Source organism: Dromaius novaehollandiae, chromosome 7, assembly GCF_036370855.1.
Source record: "Dromaius novaehollandiae isolate bDroNov1 chromosome 7, bDroNov1.hap1, whole genome shotgun sequence".
Taxonomy (NCBI): domain Eukaryota; kingdom Metazoa; phylum Chordata; class Aves; order Casuariiformes; family Dromaiidae; genus Dromaius; species Dromaius novaehollandiae.
The window spans coordinates 34,430,080-34,452,812 of record NC_088104.1 but is presented as its reverse complement, the minus strand read 5'-3'; the positions used below and the strand labels follow the sequence as shown (position 1 = coordinate 34,452,812).

The window sequence follows — 22,733 nt, the reverse complement described above, 5'->3', positions numbered from 1 at the left end:
GAAGGGGCCCAGAAAGCATCAAGCAGGAAAAGGAATTTGCTATTACAAAACTGTGACTCCTGACGTCCCAGCATTTTGGATCCATCCAGCCTTTCCTCTCTGCCTGTTCAGAGGGCTCAGCTGTATGGAGCTGTCTGCAGATTTTCTCCTTCTCCTGAAATGAAAGTATCACCAGTTCTTGTGGTCCCCAAAGATTTAATTGCTATAGCTACAAAGTTTATTTTTTGGTTTTTTTTTTCATATGCAATTTCCACTTTTATGCATTACCAGGGAGGAAACTGGATATGATTTTTCTGATCTTGCTATGCTCATACATTTTATTTACATTCTGACCTTCCTTTCTAAGGAGACTACACCTCCATTACAGTTTCAGTAGCTGCTATAAGATGTGTAAGCATGTAATCTTATTTAAATCCCCCAATTATCCATCTGCACTGCTTTTAAAGACACTACTGATGTCTTGCAATATATCATAAAATTGCATTTATATTAAAATAGAATTTTAAATTTTGTTCAAACACCTTTCCAGGTGCTTACATTGCTGTTTTAAACACCAGTACAGCAAGTATTAGAAAGTCTGCCATTCCTAAGCAGCATGTTAAGAGAATCACTAGCCACAGGCAGAGATTGGGAGGTGGGGGTGTGTATGTGAGTATGTGTAAAATTATATTAGGTAGCTTTTGGCAGCTCTTCTTTTCTACAGCATGAACCCACCAATACCTTGTTATCCTAATGGTTGTCTTCAGCTGTTGCACCTAGCAATCTCCAGGTGTGAAAGCTTACCCGGTTGGAACAGGTAGTAACAAGCCAGGGCACCGTTTACCCCACCAGATGCTAGGCTGCCTCCTGAGGACAGAGAATTTTTATTTCCCAGGTCTCTCCTGATGGTTTCTCAACTAGGCATCACATGTATTTAGTCGGAAAGGGCCAATCTCCAGCTAGTGAAGGGACTCCCAGGGCTTGTGTCTCCTCTGTTTGCTTAAAAGACAGAGAATACGCAATACTATTGATTGAAAGAATTTAGGACTATTAGTACTAGGCTGAGGTTGCCAGGCTGTTTCCTGCTGATGTAAACATTAACCCTGATGGAAAAGGGGAACGTTCGTTCCTGTGGTTCTGCCTCCCTTCAGGCCAAGAAATCTTTTTTTCTGCTTTTGCATCCATGTCATTGCTGGAAGTATCTCATTAAAAGAACAAGTTAAAGAACATGCCTGTAACTTTTTGTGGTTTCATATGAAGTTGACAAGGTATTTAGCTGTTACAGAATGAAGTTTTTCACCTGGTGCCTCATATAAATATCTAACTTCATGCATGAATATAATTGCATAAGTGGGTAGAAAGGCATTTTGGTCATCTCCCAGCTCCAGTATTTAGAAACTACAGATCAGCTGGCTTAAGCTGTTATCTTGTTTGGCTTCATGCCCTTCTCTTCCCCAACAGAGAAGGAAGGGCCGTATCACTTATGTGAACAAAGTAAATGTCAAATAAAGGGAGAAAAATGAGTGAATGAGTATATATGTGTGCACAGAAGAGAAGATCTTGTGCAATTTTCTTATGACATTTCTTCCCTCTCGAGATGAATTTTAAATAATTAGTAGGAAGTAAATAATTCCTTCTTGGGCTTTACATAAATGATGATTTATATCTTGTTGCCTCAAGTCAATTCTTGTGATACATAGATGTATATGTATCAATATTTGTGCAGATACATCCACTGTAGATGGTATGGTTTATTTGTTAAAAATGGATTCTTGGTGTAACCATTTTCTAAAAGTTGTCATGTAACCCCATTCATCTCTGTTTCCTTCATCCAGTTTTTCCCCATTTAACAAGCTATTTTATTGAAAGAGAATATATTTGCAAGCCTTCTGGAGATTTTTGTTAAATAGTTAAGAGATAGTAATAGATTAATGTATTTTTATATCATATTGATGTCAGTATCATGGACACAATTCTGTACACTAGGCATACGAAGTCAGTTTCTGAGACAGCAACATTTCTGACAGGGAATTTTAACTTGCAAATGACTTGCACAAATAAAGTCAATCCCAGTAAGACATAGTTATATTGTCTTCTGGAATATACTAAGAGCCTCATGTAGACTTACTCAAAACCTGCACCCTTTCCTACACTGGGGCATTTTTGTGGGAAGGAAGAGTGAATTCAATTCTGTTTTAGACCAGGAGTTTTCAATTAAGGGTCTGACACCTGCTGCCAGAGCTATTTCCAAGGCCCCTGCAGGTGCCAGCTAACAGAAGCAAGTGTTTTAGCCCCTCTTCATAGGCTGCAACCTGTACTGCCATGAGGAAAGCCTAAAGAAGTCACATACTGAAAAAGGCTGAAAAGTGCAGTTGTAAACCACGGAGTAGTCTAAAGGGGAAAGTCAAGAGACCAGAACTAGAAGAATATCTGACTGCCTCGCACCTATTGTGGTAGGTATAATTATTTATGTTAAGGCATACCTCTGTTTACTCTTACCCATCTTTATGTTTAAATTTTTGGAAGATACTCAAGTGGGCAATGTGTGGGAGGAACTGAGCAGCACTGGAAGATGAATTCAGCAATATTTCCCTCTTTGCCATATAATCACTCTTTTTAATGACTGGTGACTGAAGACTGGCCACAGTTGGTGAGCTGGCTTTTCGCCCTTCTGCAGCCTATCAGGCATCATAGTGTGGCTTTTGCGAATAGGATGCAACTGTGTCCAAAATGCGGTGTTTAACTGTCAGCAGCATCTGCACTTCATACCCAACAGCACCAGCTGGAAAGCTTGGCAAATTGATTTTTTTTCTCATTGTGGGGGACGTGAACCAAATCAGATAGGGAAGATTTAGAAGACCACAAGATGTGAAAGCTGGATATATCCATTAATATTAAACTACCTGATTTTTAACTGTGCTATATAGCTTACAGCTTTATGATGGGGAAAGCAAAAAAGGAGTTCAACAAAACCATCTCTTTATTTCAGAAAACAAATACTTATTTTAAACTGTAAGTAGGACTTGAATCCCTGGAAATACTTTGGTTGCCTTCTGCCCTGCTTTTTACATTTCTTAGCTTGACATTTTATAATTGATATAGTCATTACACAAATAGGTTACACGTGTTTATTCATTTTAGCCTGTGAACGCAGTGACGCAGTTGATAGAAAAGCATTCTGGTATTGACATGAAATTAGCTCACCCAGCATTTTATTTCATTCAGAGGCTCAGTCAAGTCATCCAATTAATGGCACACTGCTAAAGTAAGTACTACCTACCAATAATACTGATCAGTGGGGGACAGAAAAGGGTTGTGATTTGTGTATTTCTTGCAACAGAGCTAAACATATTACAGGGTAATATGATACAAATAGTATCGCTGATGCTGGTTGCAGGAGTCACAGTCCTGAGTCTCGGGCATCACAGTGACTCTCATTATAAGAATAAATGCAAAGACGAACTGTGTATTGATGTGAAACCTGTGATATTATAGCACTGCTGCTAGAACATGAGCCTCGTTAGAAGAACTGGATGAGGATCTGCCTTGAGTTTATTAGTAGGGAGATAGAAAAGCAATCCTGCCTGTAACACGTTGTGCCTCTTGCTGCTTACCACATCAATACGCTTGTGCTGTTGGACTGCTTGCACAGCAAATTTGCTGGTATTCTGCAGTGGGATATACAACTAGCTGTGGATGAAAGCAGTGTTTTACAGGAGCCTTGCAGAAATCAGTGGAGATATTTACAATGCTGTAAACGTTAGAGGTACAAGTATTAAACTCCTTGGCTTAATACAAAGGAAGGCTCCCATCTTTGGTATTTGTTTTTATTTTATGCCATCATCCTTGAAGGATGTTCTTTTATTTCTATGACTTCCTGTATTTTTTAGAATTAAGCACACACATGTTTTGTCATTGTTCAAATTAAGTAAGGACAACCACAGACTGACTTTGGTCCAAGAATAATAACATTTTAAATTATTTCTCAGGCTGGTAGCAATTTTTCAAATTAAAAATTAAAGCCTTGCTTAAGCAGGTTAGGTTTAAAAAAAGAAAGCTTTTTGGGTATAAAAAGCTGGACACTGTACAAAGTTAATGTTTTCCACTGAAAGATACCTATGTTTATCTGGAATGTTTACTGGTGTTTTCAAGATGGTTACAAAACATTTCATTCAGCAAAACCAAGTTTTCTACAAAGAATGTTCTAGTTCATTTGAAAGTAAATCTAGGGAAAAAGAGATGTCTACATACTATTTCAGAAAAGGAAAAATGAGTTTCTAAAGCCAAAATATTCACGTTGGTTTTTCATAAAAAGCTGTTATGACCATTTTCATTCTGTTTTTCAGTCTCTTTTACATGGGCGCTTTTGGAAGTTCTCCATGCTGTGCTGCCGAATGAAGCTGAAACTGTATTGTTAAGGGATAACTTTAACATTCAGCATTTACTTCTCTTGTGAGATACGCATAAAAGAGGCAGCTTCCCATTTTCATTAATTCTGATTACCCAATTATTTCTAACTGTTAATTAACTAGTGTGATCAAATAATTTCTGTGACACTACTTTAAGACATTGATGAGTGTAATTTTGAACTCAGAAGTCACACGCGGTTCTGCAGCAACCCCTTAGATGAATGCAGATGTAATTGGCTCCCTCGGAGATAATCCCTGTAATCACATACATCAATAACAGCATCACGAGTCCCCGTCAACAAGAAGAGAATATGATCGGCCAAGTTAGCTCATTGCTAGACTGAGTAAAACTAAAAAACCCACCAGTGTGCAAGTTGAGAGGAAACATCTTCCTGAGATGGGCTTCTAGAAGGCAAGTCCTGGGAATGTTTTTCTTCCCACAGGTGTTAAGTGCTTTTATCGCCAGGAAGAAAATTAAGCCTCAGGTGCTGACTCATCTGCTAGTACTGATGTTGTAGCTATTCCTTACTCCAGGGCAAGCTCCTGAAGAGCTTTTAGCAGATATGCTTTCAGGCTGGTGAACTCACATTGCCTAATTTAAGAAAGAGTTGGTATATCCTCTGTCAGCCTGAGGAAAGATATACAGAATAGAAAGATTACGAAAGAGTTTTTGTGTAGTCCAGAAAGCTCCTGTGAATCTCTGGGCATATCTGTGCTGCATAACAGAGGGTGAGAATAAATCCCCTTGCTGGTAGGCAGGTTTGCAGCTGAGTGGCTGCGGACAGGCATGCCGAGGGCTGAAAGAAATGCAGCTCTGCATGCTCAAGCTTGAGCTCCTCTTCTGGTGTGTGTGGCCTAGGCCTGGCGACAAAACCGGGCAGCAGCCCTGCCCAGTCGCTCTCATCCCTCCTCGGGCTGGAGGCAGCTCGACATGCGGCGGGTGAGCAGAGCCGTCCGCTTTGCGGGATGCTGCAGGGCTTCAGGCAGCGTTGCAGGTGCGGCAGGGGCTTCTCACAGTTCTCTGTTTTGCTCTCTGTTACGTTCTAGATCGGTGCTTTCAGTACATGAGCTTTAGATCCCTGGAGGCCTGTGAACTCTTTTTGGAGTTTCACAGCAAATAAATAAGAAAATTGATCCTATTTCTAGAAAAAGTAAATTCATTATTCAACCAGCATTATTTCATTTTAGAGACTGGAAAAAGTGATAGAAACTGAAAATGTGGGTCTAAATATAACAAAGTTGTGTTAAACTTTTCTGAACTTCCTCCTCTTATGGTTCTTGCCACTGGGTGTCTTGGTTCATATGACATCTTACTCTGCCAGTGAAAGAAATCAGGGTTGTTGTGCTTCCTCTCCCAGCCCTGCTGAGTGACTTGGAGACAAGCCGCACACAGCTCTTGGCCGACTACTGGTGTCAGAGGCCAGTAGTCTGAGTAGTGCTCGTAGATCTTGGGATGTAAATTGGGTGACGTCTGGCTCAAACAGGCTTGCAAGATGTTTTGGGAAAGAGTCACTAAAAGGAGAAAGTCGGTCAGTTTTCAGAGGGTCTGAAGCAGGTGTTTTGTGCGACTTCGGAAGTTTCTCGCTGCCTCTGGCAATCAGGTCGTGAAGTTATAGCTTCCTTTTCTTAAAGGTAACAGAAAAAGAGCTGAAACTGAAGTCAAGAATAAGTCTCCAAATTCTTCATAGGATAGGTATTGCCATTATGCATAGGATAGAATGCACTGTAGTTTCATTTTTCTTATAAAATGAGCCTTCAGTGATAAACAAACATATGTCTTAAAAAATTGCATTTGCTCTCAGTAAAGCTGGATGTAACAACACCAGAAATATCATATACTGCAGGCCGTTGAAGAGATTTTTTTTTTCCATCGACACTGGCAGTCACGCATTGGGAACCAGCTGTTGGCTGTAGGTAGATCATTTTAAAGTAGTTTAAAAAAGCTAAAGAATAATTCTAAGTTTCTGTAGCACAAGCCAAGATAATTCCCTGAGTATTCTCACCAAGAAAATTGCACAGCTTCTTGACATGGTACTACCAGATGTGATTCGGGTTTTGTCTGTGATCTGTTGTACTGCAGAATTAAAGGAAGCGCAATGAATTCTGAGTGCGGGTATTGTAATCGGTACACAGTATGTGAAAGAAAAAATAACGTATTAGGATATGTTCAGAACCACTCTGAGGAAACGGTGCAACCTCACCGGTTTATGTCTGTCTGTAAAGGCACTGTATTCCAGCTGGCCTTTGTAATGATAAAGCACATTCTCTGTGACCGTGGGCAAGTTTTGTTGATGTGTTGAACAAATCCCCCTGAGCCTCTACGTTATAGATATAATTGTATTTATCTACCTAAAAGGTTGCTCTGAGACTTTGAGGACTCTGTATGAAAGTCATTGTTGTATAAATCCAAAATACTATTATGCAGTCTAGAATATGATGGGTAAAGCCTAACTTCCCATGTCCCTGGTTCTTATTGCCACAGAAAACTTTACTCAGGTGAATGACATAGAGTTGATGTGAATACAGTTTAGCTGATAGAGTACACAAGCTACCAGCTTCATGCCTTGAGAAGATTTTAACGCAGTGAAGTGCTAACTTGTCTTCCTACTGCATTAGTTTAATGTGGGAGCTGCAGTCGCTTTTTACTTTGAGGTAAGCCAATGTGTATAGTATTAAGTGTTTCAAATAATAGCTGCTTACTCCTTGCCACATAAAAATAGGGTATCCCTAACTGTATGAGACATTCCACAGTTTTTGGCTCAACAGTTAAAAATAAATGACTTGCTGGATACTAAGGTAGAAAAAATAACAGTGCAGCTATATCCAGCTGAAACCATTTACTACACTGGATGTGCAGTCATCACTGTCTGGTTTTGAGCAATTGATCTAAGCAGAGCTATGGCTATTTCTATTAGGTTTTCCATGCCAAGAATGAGGGTTGGACTGCACAAGTACTTTAGAATTAAGATTATTAACAATATTGATAATAAAAATCAATAGCAATTACTGATGTCAGAAACAGACTAAACAGAAAAGATATAAAAGAAAAAACGAATCTGATTTTCCAGTTAGGGAGTCTGAACCCTTGCTCGCACTGAGTAGTACTTCCTTCTTTTGTTGTTGTTGTTCTTGTATGCCCTGATCATGTGTGACATAGTTAAGAGAGCTGTTTGTATATATGGTACTCTACTTAAGGATGCAAAAGCTGAAATAAATAAGGGTAGTTCACATCTCTTAAATCTTTTTCTCTGTTTAGTACAGTAGCCTGCAGACACTCGCATTTTTTAAGAATTAGCTTCATTAATGTAACTGTTCAAGATCTTTCTTTTTCGTAAAGCTAAATAGCCCCCTGACCTCGGCCCCCACCCTCTGGACACCAGATCATTCATTCTAGCTCTCAGTGACTTCCTGCTACCGCTGCTACGTTCATACCTCGTGGAGATAAAGTAGTGTGATCGGAGGGTTCGAGTGGCTGGAGCTGGAGCCGTCCATTGCTCGCTCCAGCAGGGATGCAGACAGGAGCGCTGCCAGCAGCTGGGGTCTCGCAACGTGCTGCCTCTGGCCCAAAGCCTGGAAGGACAGGGAACGGATACTAGTAGCTCTCATCACATAACACCTAACTGCCCCACTATGTTCCTAAAGTAAAAGTTTTCTTGTTCTGTTCCAGGATCAATTCCAGTGCATAAGACTGTCTTTGATGCACAAAAATATGGGTATCCTTTCTACAGTACTTAAATGGTTCTTAAGGAATGAGGACAAATGAGCTATACTTACTATTATTAAGGTGTCAGGAGCAGAAGAGATTTTTTTTTTTATTATTTCAAAAGGAGATAGCCTTAGATAATCGTTAAAAAAGTGCCAGTCTAGCTGTGGGGGCTGCTTTTACTGCCTGCTCTGATTTACTGTGAGACACGTAAGTCAGGGCAAGCTGCAGAGACTTCAAAGCTGATGGTTTTTTTTGGCTGAATGCCTATACACCATCACTATCCTATTCTCCTACCTCACACTTGAGAGAGAGGAAACTGAGATTAAACCATTAGCAGGGAGCATTTCCCTGCCAGGACCCTGCCTCCCCTCACTAAGCGGTAGACCTGGTGCACGGGCACCTGCCCAGGGTGGGCTGCCAGCAGCCGGGCTCCCCGCTGCGCGCACCCATCGCGGCCGCCTCTCCCACTGAGGGATGCAGTTCAAATTCAGTTGCAGATCAAAAAAAATAGTGGAGAAATGATATCCAAAGTTGACGTGTATGAATGAAAATCAATCGATAAATTGGATTGCGGGCCAGCAAATGCTAGCATGTCATTCCTGTTACAGTCTTGCATCTTCCTGGCAACTTCTGTCAGAGCAGAACTATCGTTAGCCAATATCTGAAAAAACCTGTCTTTGCACTTTAATTCTGTCACCTTAAAATAGAAGTATAAGAAATTGAAACTTTCTGCCACTTCTAGTGTAGATTCACAATGCTTTGTTATTCTTCTGTCCCTGGACTGCAGTTTCCTTCTAATGCAGGCAAGAGGCTTTACACTAAAACCAAGAGAAATAAAAAATGACATGCAGGTGAACTTGGAGTATTTCCAATGCATCGTAGCCACTTTTGCCTCCCAACCTTATTCGTCTCTAAGATAGTTTCAAAATGAGTTACGAGTTTTAAGCTAAACTGAGAACTAAAACATCTTGGATATGAGACTATTCTTGTTATTCTGCTACTCTTACACAAGTTGGATGCTGCACTAAATATTCCTTTAGAAATCCCCCTGGTTAGATACAGTGATGAGGAGCACAACACTTCCCAGCCTCTTCTTCAGGAAGATAATTTCCTCAAACCTATTTTAGGAGCACTCTAGCACTTGCTGATCCAAAACACCGTAATGACATTTTTTACAAGCCTCTTTGTCAAGTTTTTAGAAAAGTGTGATAGCATTTGCAAGAGCAGCTGAGATTTTCTTTGCCCCCTACCCTTAAGATAAAAGGGTCTGACTACAGTCAGATATGAAGTGAGATGGCGCCCATCATTCCCGCAAGTTAATGGACAGAGTACTTGGGGGACCACCTGGGTTTCCAGCTCAAGACTAGGTCTTTAAAGCCTTCTCAGGAAAAATTTGTTCAAGCTGACAGCACTGGAATATAAGGTAACTTAAACCTTCTTACAGGTGGTAGACAGTTATTTGCATGCGGATGTAGAAGATCATTGTTCTGTAGGTTTAATGAAATCCTATTTTACTCAGTCCTAAATCAAATGAATCAGCTTTTTCTGCCTTTTCTACTTGAGGGGAGATGACCTACATCTGATGTGAGTAGGTACTGCAAAATTTACTCCAATTAGGATTACTCACCAAAGCAGTTAGGGAGTGTGTGTTTTTTTTCTTAAAGTAAAGCAAGTTTTATTTACTTAAATTTTAAGTAAACACTAACTTTATTAAAAGTTTTTATATTTAGATAGGATTTTTTCGGTTGAAATCTAATGTTTATACATGACTGAGACATAGTATCCTCAAAATTTAGTATAAAAGTAGATTAATGTTGTGGAAGAATAAATTAGGAACTACAGTACAGTATAAAAAAAGTACTCTTCATTTGCATGTGCTAATTAATTTCTACTTTATCCCATCAACATTTGGGACTACTGGCCTTATTAGCTGGAATGAATTTGCTTATAGTCTGAAACAAAATACTGAACAAACTCAGTGAAGGTCACAATTTTCCCTTTCAATTATCAAGGTTAATTATAAAATTAATTAGGTCAATTTGTAACTTTGATTAGGAGAATATACCTTCTTTCAGCTCTGACACAGAATCTGGATCTGCAGTGAAAGATACTGCCTTCTGCTCTATGCTCAGTAGTTTTGCAATGTTCTTTAAAATATTTTCAGGTTTTCACAACTCACATGATGAAGAATTATGGAGCGCAAATGGGAAACTGTTTGTTTTAGCTTGTTATTATTCTTTTCTTGGTTTAATTTAATAATGAAATTTGGTTTTATAAAATAGTTCAATAATTTAACAGGATGCAGAATAAAATGCTTAATTTTCTTTTAAAGTACTTGCAGTTATAATTATGATCTAGTGCATCTATATCAGACCTTGGCAGAAGGTTACTTTCATTTCTGGTTATCTTCACTGGTCTCATTTTTTCTGTAATTTTCCTAAATTTTGTCCTTTGGCTCTTACAAATGAACTAAGTAGATGAAGATATCTATTTTGCTTAAATTTTCTGTCACTGTCTGTCACATACTAAAAATACTACCATTGCTAGATCCCAAATGACTTTAGGGGCCCATAGATGGTGTGCCAGCCAAGCACAGACATTCTTCCCAAGACCTTGCAGTTTAGGTAAACATGGGTTAATTGATAGGTACAAAAAGGGCTGGTAAATAAATAATTAGTCCATTTACGGATGGGTAGCAGAAATCTTAATTGATTTGTTCTTTGTGACAAATCTGTGATTGCATCAAGAATTTATTCTTAGTCTGAAATTCACTGCCTTAACAAGAAGAACATCTTATTTCAGCTGTAATATGACCCTTTACTAATTAAAAGCACTGAGAAGGCATTAGTAGTTAACTGCCACAACCTTCTGTCTCTTAGCAATTAGCAGGGGGACTAATCGTGAAACATAGGTTTGTTGCCACCCAAAAAGACTTACCTATCTGTTTCCTTTCCTGGCCAAGGAGATTGAGGCCTTTACAATACTAAAGAGTTTTTTTTGTGTGTGTGTTTTTTTTTTTTTTTTTTTTTAATATTGCATCTGCTAAAATGTCAGAAATGATATATGTAAGTGCTGGGTCAAATAGGCAAGGACTGGTAGTGGGTTACACGAAGATCTCAAAAGGTAATTAAGTGGTTGGGCTCCATGAACTGCAGTATTGCCTTGGTCTCTGGTGACTATAAAGGCATACCGAAGTGACACCTTCAGTGGAAATTCTGGTTGGTCTCCTTTGACTCTGAGCCCACTCCATTTCTTTAATCAGGTGTTATTTCTTTTCATTGTTACATCAGACATAGCCTGCCTTTACTTTTCAGTATTTTCAAAACTTTTTCAATTGTCTCTTGAAGCAATGCATCAACAGGACAGATGCTACAGCTAATCACCTCCCTTTGCTGTACAGATCTAGTCTATGGGGCCGGACTGATGCTTGACTATAGTCACGATCATCTCACCTGGAAGATGCCAAGTCAGCTCTCATCTGAACTTTTATGAACCTGATTTAGCCCCTATATTGGAGACTAGTTCAGAGAAGAGAAATGGACTCTTTCCTCCTAGCATGACTGAGAGTACCTCAACCTCTGTGCATCTGCCTCATCTTCTGCATAGGCCATGCCAAGCTCTGCCTTGGAGAATAGTTTCTTTTGTTTAATCTGTCTTATTCCATATAGGAGCACAAGGACTTTTTTCATTTTAGCCTGACTGATAGGCAGCTAGTATGCTCATCAACCTCAAAGAACTCGGTGCTTCTGTATGAAGACCCATTTGACAGAAACCGTGAACTCTTTCAGTGTAACAAAAGTCACTAAAATATTTAAAATTCTCCCTTAAGTAGGAGAGGCAGTCTAGACAGCATCAACATTTCTTCTGGGCTATTTGATTAATTGAAGATAGAGCTGAGTAAATGTAGTCATTTTTCTTATCTTGAGATTATCAGGATAGGAACTTTCAGTTATTCTTAATACTGTATCAGCAATTTTTCCATTTTAAAATAAGAAATTTATATAAAAAAGAAAAAAAGGTTTAAATGTAACTCTTGAAATTTTTTCTTTCCTGTTCTTTTCTCATCAGCTTTTGTTCCATGCAGAGACTTTTTTTTTTTTTATTAAAGGATCTTTTTCCACTTGTTAAATTATCATATCTTATCGAGTCCTTAGCTGTTGAACAGTCTGTTTTTCCGCCATCTGCTGGCATGCTCCTTCTCATTATTTGCTGTTTTCATATCATCACTCTGTATCTGCACTCCCCCTGTGCTTTCCTGTGGTTTCTCAACTGTCAGGTCTTCAACACATGACAGTCCAGAGGCATCCTCTCTGTCTATTAGAAACTATATACACCATTTCCTTTCAATACTAGAAATATGAAGGTAATCAAATTCAAATACTTGTTACTTCAGCTGTGATGAGGGCCAAATAAACACCTCCATAAGTACATGCATACATTTTGTTGCCTGTGGCTATGGATCATAATGAATGGGAAAGCAAACGGTTTTCTTTCTTCTGCGTGCAATAGTCAAAAATGTCATGGTCAGTAAAACAAAGTAAACTGACAGGTGCTTGCTTGGAGTCTTGTGGGGGAGCATCTCAGATCTACCTTTCTTTATACTACTTCTACTGTGTGTATTATCTGTACCTAAAGCTCAAGTAATCTGCAGGTGTCACCCGAAGAATTCAAGCTGAGGAGGCTATGCACCACTTTGGTGCTAATTGTTCTGGTGACCTATTTCCTTCTGATGGTGACGATTAGGGTACACTGGCACACCATGTAATTGGAGGAGTCTGTCTGTGCAGTACATATCGCAGAAAAGAAGCTTACATTTTCTTTTAATAAGTGAAACTTGTTTAAGCATGTACATTCCTGACTTGTCAGCTCCCTGCTGCTGTAGCTTAGCTTTTTTGTCTTGCCTTGTCCTCAGATGAGTCTTGAAGGTCACTGCTTGTGTGCCAAGCAAATGTTCTGTGTTGTTAGTGGAATGTTAAATCTCTGTGCAGCACTTAAAAATATACCTCGAAGCGACCAAATAATAATAATATCCATCTTTGCTTCATCACTCTGAATATTTAGCAAGAGATTTGAGGCTTGGAACTACTCTTGCCAGGATAGTCACTTCTCGCTGTGTTCAGAGTGCTTCCGAATGGAGTAAGCAGTGTGCTTAAGAGAGCATCCTAGGAAAAGAGCAGAAATGAACATTTACTGTTATTTATGCAATTTCATTGGGCATATTCCATTTTTCCCACCTACAAGTGTAGAAAGTCATCATCATAAGAATACAATTGTGGGTCACATATGTGGGTGTTGACAAGAGAAGCGAGCCTACACCATCAATTTACACTGACCAAAACTGGGAACAGATAAGGATTTGGCTGGGAGTGAGTGAAGATAAGACAGGTGGCTTTGTTTATCCATCACTAGTCGCCAGGGCTTGCTCCTACAGCGTTGTTCACTCTGCAAAAGTTACTGAATTAATAGTTTTCTAGTATGATCAATAATATGTGGAACAACACTGTGAATGAATACAACAAGTATATAAACCTCCCTATCAGAGCCAGATTATAATCTTTTCTGTAATTAAAACCTTTGTTTTACAGTTTATTAACTCACTGTGCTCATAGAAAGGTGCTTATGAAGGGAAGACTACCAAGAATTACAATTCTGCAGCTGAAGTGTGTGGTTTGGTTTTTGTTGTTTTGGTTTGGTTTTGTTGTTGTTGTTGGGTTTTTTTGTGTGTTTTTACACAACTCAAGGTAATTTTTAAAATGGTCAGTGGCTTCTCGCTGAAAAATTAATCACCATGTTCATGGTGCTGGTAGCTTGAGCAGAGCTAACATCTCTGTTCATTTATGCTTTCATCCTAGGATGATGCAGCTTAGTATGCAAGAACAGCCAAAATCAATGCAGTATCTTCAGCAGTTATTGAGATATTCATTGTGCTTCATATGAATAAGACTGATTTCTATCAGCTGCAAGTGGCCTGAAGGAATAGCTTACTAAATTTCCTTTCCTCTGGTTGCAAATTCTTGATCAATGTAGCACACAAAAGGAGTGCTACCCCAGGTATCCTGCATTCAATGCTTTAGGCAGCTTGAAGCTCAAATTTACTCCAAAGCACTGGTAGCAAATACAGAGCTAGAACATTACTCTTCCATAAATTCAGCCAGCCATTTCCTCTTTTACTGGATTTCACTGAGAAATGATCACTCATGAACTCGTGAGTATCCATACTGCTTCAGCAAAAGGTTTTCCTCTGTACAGTGAACATTTTCCAGTTCTTTTGAATATGTATTTTTTAAGGAAAAATTAATGGGAATATTTACAGTGCTTTGCATAAATTATCATGTCCTAAACCTGTAAGCATCATTTCTCCATGTGAAATATATTGGAAAAAATACAGACACTTGCATGACATTAAATGTCCTTTTTACTATCTCCTCTTGGCTGGCTGCCTTTAGCTACTTTTCTTTATGACTAGCAGAAGGTTCAGACCTTTTATCACTTCACTCCCAATTTAAGAACTTTTTTTTCCAGCGCAAAGTAATTGCGTGCAAACAGCTTTCCATCTACTTGTATCAAAAGAGCGAGCCCTGTGCCTCCAGCTGGCTGGGGGAGTGCGAGCGGCAGATCAACAAGCCTAGTCTCTCCTGGGTCACAGGATGCACCTACTGCTCCCTATGTTCTCATCCGCCAACTTGTTGTAAAAGGGAGACTGTGGAAATCTCCACTAATATACAACTATATCTTGTTAAAACTGCTGACAGACGGTTAGTTTCCCCTGGGAGCAATCCACAGTGACTTGTTTGTACAGCAAAATGGGGCCTTGGTCTTGGGTTAATTTCCTCAAAACTACCATGAAACTACCAGACACGCTCAAGAAAGCAACTTACACTGGGAATAGCAAAGTCTGATGCAACATGAGTGAAAAGAAGCCCTGACAGCCTGAGTCTGCAGGTGGGAGAGGGGACGGCAGAGTGACAGGCCAAAGCCACACTCTGGGCCCGTGGAAAACGGGGGCTCTAAGTGTAGTCTAGACGTGCTGGCTAGCCCAGTCTGTGCATCTGTTGACAAGGCTGGGGGGATAAAAGTCAATATACTTAGTCTAAAGACCATGAGCTTTCATCTGTTAAGGAGGAGAACTAGATGCCTACAGTAGGAAAGAAAAACATACCCCAAAGTATTTAATAGACACACTGAGAGAGAGGAATTATAAGAGGTTTCCAACCAACTCATCAATATATTTAGAAGAATTTGTATTCTGCAACAAAGTAAGGGTATTTTGTGCTACTTTCTTGTACTAAAACACCATAAAGTAACAAATGGTAATTATGCGCACTTCCTTTATATGCAGCTGAGAGATACCTGTAAGTACTGCGACAGCTTGCTAATGTACCACTGTATTTGAATAAATACCTGAAGTAAATAGGTTTATGAAACCTCTTATAAACTGCCAGGTGGATAAGGGGCTATTATGAAAGTACCATAACTTACTCACTTTTCTCTTTGTAGAAGCTGTTCCCAAACAGATTTATAGGTGGAGTAGATGTAGATAGGAGGTAGACACTGCATTTTAAGGAAAAGGTCAGTTACTTTCATTATGTTAATGCACATAGGCTATATCAGAGTATGAAGACCAAATACCCCAAAGTAAGTATCTGTTAGTTGCTTTTTAGTTTTCAGTAGTTAATCTGGGAGTCCTAAAACTATAATCTTGCTTGTCTGTTATCTTGGAGGTCACTTAGAGGCCAGTTTTGAACACTATCTGCAGCTAACACAAGCACCAGCATTTGAAAGTCTTGCCATTTGGTTTTACAAAACTGTATGTTTAAAAAGATATTCCCATCAATTACATGATAAGTTTTATAATTAAAAGAAAAATCCATCAAGGGTTTTCTTTGGTCTCTCCCCTCTCCCCTCTCCCCTCTCCCCTCTCCCCTCTCCCCTCTCCCCTCTCCCCTCTCCCCTCTCCCCTCTCCCCTCTCCCCTCTCCCCTCTCCCCTCTCCCCTCTCCCCTCTCCCCTCTCCCCTCTCCCCTCTCCCCTCTCCCCTCTCCCCTCAGCACTGAACTTCACACTCTCTGCCTCCTTAGTCAAAAATTCCAGGATGGACCCTGTCTGATTTTGTTTCTAGGGGATCGTAGCCATCTTAAATTTGACTTCTAAAGGTCTCCTTATTCTTCTAAGAGTGGGACTATTTTCCCATTTCATGGTAGCTTAAGGAGGCAGGTTGTTCTCAAAGCTGGGCTGCGCGAAGGGAGGCACCTCGAGCTCTGGCGGACGTGGGCAGGTAGCGGGGATGCTGGGGAGCCCCAACCGGGAGCAGCGCAGCTCCCCCACCTCGCGGCGTTGCGCCTCCAAGGTCTCTACTGCCGGAGCAGTTGCAGCACTCCCAAACTGTGACATCAGTGAAAATATCAGGCAGCTTTTCCTTCAGAATTATTTTCTTTTCCATGCCTCATCTGCTGTTTAGACTTTTCTGTTTCTATTGCGTCTTGTATTTAAAGCGCTTTATCCTGCAATGAGCTGTTTGTATGCTATATAAATGACAGGGGCGATTGATGCTCTGAAAGGAACAGTGACCTTTAAGCATACATAAGCCATCTGAAGGAAGCAGTTTGGAAAACATATCAGGTGTTTCTTTAAGTGCAATGTAGTGTTCCTGAAAAGCCTTTTCAGACATCTTCACATCGTGCACCACGCAGCAGTGTTCTTCATTAAAAGATGAAAATAAATCCTCTGTTGAGCTGAATATTCTAACACAGAGAATTTAAAGTTGCACAGCTTCTCACAGGTGAAATAGGTAGGGCAATAAACACTAGTGGATTTTGTACTACTGCTTTTAGCTTTCAGGTGCTCATTTGCAAAATAGCCTTCTTTTAAACATCCATTTCTATCCCTGCTAAGTATGTGCTGCTGAACTGACTCCTCATGACTAATCATTCCTCAAGCATTTACACACAGTAGCTAATTGGTTTGCAAGGCTTAAAGCAAGTGGTTGGTAAACCTCTACTAAGGCTGACAAACATTCAGAGGTTCAGATGATTATCCAGAATTTATCCAAACACATCTCGGCCTCCTTTGGCTAAACCCTCAAAGATTGCACTTACAATAAAGTTTTCCATTTTTTTCTTGTTTCAGGTTGGCCATAAAAGCAGCAGGTCTTATGTGCATGTTACTGCCTTTTGGTTTTCCTTAAGACTCTTTCTGTATAGACAAATTATTCTTATATACAATTCAGATTTTATGGGCAAATATTTTCTCTAAGTGGATGGGAGAGTTGGAACTGATTTTTTTCACGGGCTTCAGGGTGTCATATTTGGGACTTGCTCACACAGCTCTGTTACACAGCCATGCTCCCCGTATCTGGGCGCGCTCACTAACTGGTGCACCTCAGGTGCAGCCCCTCCAAGAATTTCAGCTTTGTGCATGGCTTACAGTTTATTTCTTGTGGGCTGCATGATGGATATAGCTTGTGACATGTATGTCCCCTGCATGGAGATTAAACAAACCGGTCTTGGGCAAGGTGAAAGGTCTGTGTGTTGGGACAAAAGAGCAAACCCTACCGCCTCCTGCCTCCGTTTCCTCTGGGATATTCTTTTGGCTTGGCTGAATACTCGATAAGTTGTTTAAAATAATTGCTTGTCTTTTGAAGCGATCCTCTCTTCCTGCCTCATGAGAGCTTGCATTACCCCTGGTCAGTACCACGCTAAAGCCAAGCCCCGTTTCCTAGCTACAAAGACATCTCCCTCTCCTGTCTGAGGCTTTTCATGTGATCCCTACGAGTCCCTTCTCCATGTGCCCTCACCTAGGTCTGGCTGTGTTGCTGGGTGTCCGGAGCTCTCCCGCCAGCTCTGAAGGGCTGCAGAGCCACCGGCACCGCTGTCCCTCCTGCAGGGGCACCTTCTCTTGCCGGAGCTTGCTCCATTGCTCCCAAGAAAGCTAAAAGCTCCTCTTCCTCCAAAGGGCTCACCTACCCAGAGGGCAGCAAAGAGGCAGCTTTCCCCCGACTTCCCACGAGTGCTGTTTTTAAGTGCCTTTGTTGCCCTTTGGCCATCTGGGACCTTTGCGGCAGAGCAGCCTCCTCTTCCCCTCCGGCAAAGCCTGGCAGCAGTGCGGCCTCGGCCTCAGTAGGGCTCTGGGCCGGCAAATGCCGAGGGGTGTGTGCCGAGCCGGGCGCTGCGCCCTGCCCACGCTCGTGGCTCCCAGAGCTTTGAGCCAGATGGAGCTCACAGCTTCCCTCCTTAGAGCAAGGCAGGGTAAGCCTGAGCCTGGCTGTTTGCACTGCCACGTAAACATGCCATAAGGCAGAGAGCCCAGGCCATTTACTCAGCATGTCAGACTTGCACCCTTTGCCCCTTCATCTAAAGCGAGTCTAAAAGACAGTGAAGGATTTGACTATCACCTTTAAAAATACATGAGCGCGCTCTCCTCTTCCCCTGTCCCTGAACTCTGCAATTGTGTTTCATCGCTACCTGAGTGATCATAGAAAGTTTAACCTGCAAAATTATGCACTGTAAATGACAAGCATTTTCCTCTCAAGGTGAAGGGAGAGAGAGAAAGAGGACCAGTTTCCATGGCAACCCTATGAAACTTATACACCATAGGAAAATGTCATTTTCCAAAAAGACAAAACTTCATGGACAAGTGGTATAGTACAGCAGAAAAGGAAATTGCAATTTTAAAATGAAAAGCTTATTTGCATTTATGGTTTTGAGTTTCATTTTCTAGCTACAAGACCCAATTGTGCACAATTTAGTGGAGAAAATTATATTCAACATTTCAGGTGAATAATGTAGATTAAGATCAAGTTCAGCCAGAAGTTCATTGTGACAGATTCAGGTTCAGAGAATGCTGTCGTGGATAGATCCTGCTTTAGCCACAGTGCTGTAAAAATGGGTTAACTCTACAGCATCGGAGAAGTTGGCTGGCATTTTACATGCTGTAATAGACTCTAAGAAATCTGCATCTGACCCTAACTGTTGAGATTCCTAACGCAGCTTGCAATTTCAGCATGTAAAGTTATACCTTCCAGATTCCAGGTTACTTTTGATACCATCAATCACCATCCATTGCAAGCCACATTGCATAGGAGAGCGTTTTATGATGAGCATTATCACCGTAATATAGCAAAGAGCATTGTTAATGAAGCGTGGAAAAAGAATAAATTCAGCTAATGGGTATATGTGTCAAATTTCAATTAGGGATATGTTGGAAAGTGAAAGAGAGAGATGAGCATACAAATTAAACCTTTGACCTTCAGAGTGAAGGAAGAAAAACCTGAGAGAAAGGGGGATGTTCAGAGATATTTTCCTTGCTGAATGCTGAAAAGTCTGTGCAGAAACTCTGAAGTGCTGTTTTCTCTTTAATGACCACTATATAAGGATTGGCTCAGAAAAAGATTTGATTCAGCTAGTTTATTGATGGCAATATTACTATGTGTGCTATTTACTGCATGAGAGACATATAAAGATTGCAAACATTTTATGGTAATGTAAAACAAAATCTTACCTCTGTGAAACCTGGGCAGAGGATATTAAGACTTATCTTTCCCTGCCTGTGAAACGCCAGTGAAAAGACCGTCCTTCTCTCCCTTCCTGGGCTTCCAAAATAGGCCTTAGCCGATGCAAAGTGTGCTTTACTGCACAATCTGATGCTCATGGTTTTTGAATGCAAATAAACTGTAGTGGGAAGGGTTGTAGTAGGAGAATAGTTGAGCAAGCTGTAAGGTTCAGATACAGTTCAAGTCACCTGGGAATCTCTGGTTTACATCTTTGTTCAATACTTAAGTGAGTGATGCTTCAGATATGTGGAAATGTGTTTATACTTGACCTATTGCACCCCTGCATGTATGTGATTTCATATCACTTTTACTCTACTGTACTTAAACAACATGAGTTGAATTCAGCCTGAGTTCAATAGGGCAAAATTGTGATTAAAGGGCTGTATGTCAGGAGTTAATTTCACTCCCTGAATGGTAAGGGTCTCTTTCCTGGGGCACTGCAGCTCATGGGGAGACAAGTAAAGACATGAATCTGGGCCTCAAATTCACCACAAGAGTAAACCTCCAAAAATGAGTTTTAAGAGCAGTTGTCCTTACAAAAAACTAACGTACTGATGCTTTTCTAACTCCCTGGCTGCTAGAGAAAGGTGTTTCCCTGGCCGGCTGGCCCTGTGCAGGGCGGCATGCCGGCTCCCTGCGTCCTGCAGGGCTCACGTGGGCTCCCAGCCCCTCGGCCACTGCTGCCGCTGGGGCAAGGTGAAGGGATGTCGCCGCCTCGCACGCAGGGAGCAGGTCAAACAGAGCAGGCGGCTGAAACGCTTCTCTGATAGATGCAGGTTAGTATTTCAGTCATATTCTCGATTCAGCTATTCTGCGAGGTGTATACTTGAAGGCAGCACATAGGATAGACACCTCTGCGTATGCTCTGGCAGATTTAAAGGTAAGGGAGCTTCTCTCCCCTCACCGCCAGCTTGGCAAGGAAACAAAACACATTCATATTACTTTTTCTTTCTTAACTTAATCAATTAATACCTCTTAGGTGCCAAAAATAATTGAACATTTGGCCAGAAGATCAACCCTCTATAGATCTCATGGTGCCAAGGATTTTCATTTCTCACAAAACAATTCATCATCATGAGGATTGCCCTTATCTTTATTCTACCTTCCCTGATTATAAAGGCACTTAGGTTCCTTGATGCTGCAAGACTTTCCTCTCATTTTATCTCATCTCCAGATATCCCTCCTGTCATCCCACCTGCTCTGTGGGTGCACGCAGCCAGTTTCACAGCTGAACACGGTACTGTACCCTCATTTGAGTTAAATTCAGTGAGGGAAACAAGACCATACTGTTATCTCCTGTGTAGTAAAATCTTGTAGGGATGAGGGAAACACGAGGAAGACAGTATATTTTTTCCCTCTGACAGGCAGCTTAGTAATATTGGCATGATTATTTGATAATGAAACTATGAAAAAGCAAATCATCATGTTAAGTCATAAGATATCTCATCTGTTCCATGACTGAATGATGTATGTCCCTATAAGGAGGTAATACAGGAGTATTTTTAAGTGACAAAATTTGCTTTGACAAATACTTCAGTCTGAAAACTTAAATTCTCCTTCTTCCCCTGCAATAGTGCATATCTGAAACTGTTTTTTCCTTCTTCTAGTTTTACATTTATTAGTAAGTAGAAAGAAAATATTTTCAGTAGAGTAGCTTGATAGAGTGAACATCTACATGTTTATTTCCAACTGTATTGATTGGCTTTAATGGTATAAATAGGTCACGTTCTTGTTTTTGGATAAATATTGCACTGCAGAAGCATATTTCCAGTGTTAATATTCTCATTTACAAGTTGGAAAAAAGGAATCATCTGTGAATCTTCTCCAGTATTTACTTTAAGCTCCTGTTTAACTGAACATTCTTGCCAGAAAACTTATTCAACAGCATTTTCAGGGAATGCAAATACCACAGGAAGTTGAGTTGCATTTCTTCACTTGAGTGTCTATCAGGAGAAGATAGTGCAAGGAATTCATCAAGCTCTTAATGTGGCTAGCAAAGCACATGAATGATCCAGCACTATATTAACCGAGCAATTGTTGTTTCCATAGTGGCTCCTTGGGGCCATAGGGAGTTAGGTAATCTAAACGATACCGATGTACCAACACCATCGTATACCTTCAGTTTTTCTGCCTTCCTCAGTATTCCTGAGTGAAGAATTTGTGTCTATTTAGGCATTCTTTCCAGATAGGTTAAAGCTTCAGATAACTCTTTTTTCCCTTCCTCTGAGAAGCAGAGATCATCAGCTAAGTCCTAAAGGCTTAATCCTGCAAGAACTTGCTGCCAAGCAAAGTGCTTACAACTACAGTAAGTCTTGTTAAAATCAACAAGGGACATCTTGACCCAAAACTTCATCCCTTTTCTGTCATGCTACTGAGGATGGAGAACTGCCCATCTTGCCAGCTATGGATTTCCTTGCTGATTAGAAACAGTAAATACTGTGATTGAAATCTGACATTAAGGGTGGTGTCACTAGACGTATAGGCATTCCTCTGTACATTTGACGGAGGAGGTGGGTGAGTCAGAGATGAAATTAGCCTACTTTAATTTAGGTCGAGAAATGTCATTAACTTTTGGTTGCACACCAGGAGTTTAGTATGCTGAAAGAGTCAAATAGATCAAATGTGCTAATTGTTGCCAAGACAAAGGATTTGAACACAGTGGGTGGAAACGTTTTTACATTTTACATCCCAGTCTTGCCTCTGTTGTGTAAGTTTTGAAATGACATCAGTGAAAAGAGGATAAGTATGGCTATTTCAAGTTATAGAATGGAGGCCTTAGGAAATTTAAAAGGCAGAAAAAATGAAATATATATGAAGAGTGCTCCTAACCACTCAAGGAATTTTTCAGGACTTTTTTGCTATTTGGTGCAATGTGGATTTCTACAATGCATTGTTAGGAGGATGTGATAAAATATAGATTAATGGTTGCATTTTCATCCTTTTGATGTGCCATTTAATGAAGTGTATGCTTTTCATATTTGACATCAAAAAGACAACTGCTGGAATTTTTAACATACACTTCAAATGATTTTTGTGTTAATAGGTATAATCATCCAGGCAAAAGAATGCCTGCTTTTCACATCGACTGATTA

General features: G+C 40.4%; 2 long non-coding RNA genes across 2 annotated transcripts in view; both read right to left on the bottom strand.

Annotated features, from left to right (window-relative positions):
• Positions 1-2,941: 2,941 nt before the first annotated feature.
• LOC135328873 (uncharacterized) lies at positions 2,942-8,406 on the bottom strand. Its single transcript, XR_010390025.1, has 2 exons — positions 7,821-8,406; positions 2,942-6,462 (listed from the first exon to the last, which is right to left on the bottom strand). It is a non-coding gene; the product is annotated as an uncharacterized LOC135328873 (long non-coding RNA).
• A 2,770-nt stretch (positions 8,407-11,176) lies between these two features.
• The window catches only part of LOC112979373 (uncharacterized), a 179,748-nt gene continuing 168,191 nt past the window's right edge, over positions 11,177-22,733 (bottom strand). The window contains exons 3-4 of the long non-coding RNA XR_003258216.2: positions 15,578-15,645; positions 11,177-13,256 (exon numbers count right to left, since the gene is read on the bottom strand). This is a non-coding gene — a long non-coding RNA (uncharacterized LOC112979373). The remainder of the gene's footprint in view (positions 13,257-15,577; positions 15,646-22,733) is intronic.